The following is a 1,760-nucleotide window of genomic DNA, read 5'->3' on the forward strand; positions in this document are numbered from 1 at the left end:
TAACCATGATACTGTCTATGACATCGTTATGAGTTTGTAAAATGTTTTGTTTTGAAATAAATGTAGGATAAAATTGGCTTTATGCAAATCTGCCTAAACTTCACTTGCCAAATATCATGTAGATAGTCATGCCCAAAACTGCCACCATATAAGTGTCATTTGCCAGTACATCATTGTACTGACCTCCATTCGTGGGGCTGCATATTCAAACGTGCAGGTTCGTCTGAAGAGGAATACTAGGTAGGATCTCGAGTCTACATTCCAACATGTCTGCATGTGGCGCATGAAGATCATGGAGGCTCATTGAAGTTATTTTCCGTTGTGTTTGCTTTGAACATTTATTTTTGAGCTAGTCTATTTGACTATGCAATTTGTAAGACATTATTTTATCTCCTGAGGATCTACTTTGTAGTAAATTTGATACTATTGCTATGATTATTACATTTGAAATGTGTGTGCTATCAGTGATCCTGGGAATAGCACTATACACAGATAACTTGCCTTTGTTTAAAAGGTAGGGTGCTACATTAATCCTGTTCTTCAAGAAGGCCATCTGAGGTTTTTCGCCATGGACAAGAATCACATGGTTAGGTGAAAGAAATTCTGTAAGATCCATGATCCCTTTGGAGTCTGTGTGAGGACTGAATGACAGCTGATGGATCTGGTGCACATAATGAGAAAAATACTAGTATGAGAGGATAAGAAGCAGAATAACAATCAGAAGGAGGATAAGCATAAATGCAGGAAACACATATAACAAATGCTAGGTACCAAAATTTCAAGATAAGTGACTCATTATTCCACTAATATTGTTATTATGCAGAGCTGATTTGTTGAGCAGTTTGTAACAGGGCAAGTTACAAATTTGAGAATGCATAATAGATAATGACCACATGTCATACACAAGATGTTGAAGAATATTATGAAACAAAGGTCAACACAGCATCCACTTCCTATGTAATTTTACTATAGACTGAAAGAACTGTAAAGGAAGAAAGACCAACCTGACATCTGACATCAACATGGGTATCTTTGTCTAAATCAATCTTGGTAGGTTTTCCAGACATCAATTTGTGGCCAATGGTTCCGGCAACACAATATCTGCATGGCAAAATAAAGGTAACATCAAAGTACAATATCACAGCTCAAATATTTTAAACAGCCACAAAAGTGTTATTTCAGTGAAAGACGAGGAAAATTAGAATTTAATCAAAATCAAAGAAGAAAAATGTGTCAGCGAGTACAAGCTATAAAGCAATATTCAACTCATAACAGAAAGACATGATGTCCAATCAGGTAAGCATTCACTGAAGCAGAAGGCACGGTAGACTTCCCATGTTCTCCACTATAGCAGTACTAACAGCCCAACTGAAGCAATTTATTCAGAAAGTATATATGTTCCTACACCATTAGCGACTATGGAAAAAACAGATATTTTGAAGTAAAGAAGAATACCCTGGAAGTGTGACCAGATTTGTTTCTGATGGAGCCCATCTCTTGAACACCTCAAGAGAAAATCCAGCGCTAATCATACCAGGTGTTGCAAAAAGTACACAGGGTCCAGGATCATTAATGAATGAACGCTCGAAGTGGCAAACTGCAATATGAGAAAGCCTTCAATATTGTTGTTCTGGTTAAGTAAATTGGAAAGATACAAAAGTAAATAAAGCATCATTCTGTTTCAGAGTGTACAAGTTAGGTGAAAAAAGTTTACCTTCAATATTACAAATAAGAACCTTCACTAAGAAGCAAGGTAGTTG

General features: G+C 36.4%; 1 long non-coding RNA gene across 1 annotated transcript; it reads right to left on the minus strand.

The window, feature by feature from the left end:
- Nucleotides 1-586: 586 nt before the first annotated feature.
- LOC124652476 lies at nucleotides 587-1,475 on the minus strand. The gene is made up of 3 exons (XR_006987715.1): nucleotides 1,456-1,475; nucleotides 1,005-1,101; nucleotides 587-661 (listed from the first exon to the last, which is right to left on the minus strand). It is a non-coding gene; the product is annotated as an uncharacterized LOC124652476 (long non-coding RNA).
- Nucleotides 1,476-1,760: the final 285 nt, after the last annotated feature.

Source organism: Lolium rigidum, chromosome 5 (assembly GCF_022539505.1).
Source record: "Lolium rigidum isolate FL_2022 chromosome 5, APGP_CSIRO_Lrig_0.1, whole genome shotgun sequence".
NCBI classification, from domain to species: Eukaryota; Viridiplantae; Streptophyta; class Magnoliopsida; order Poales; family Poaceae; genus Lolium; species Lolium rigidum.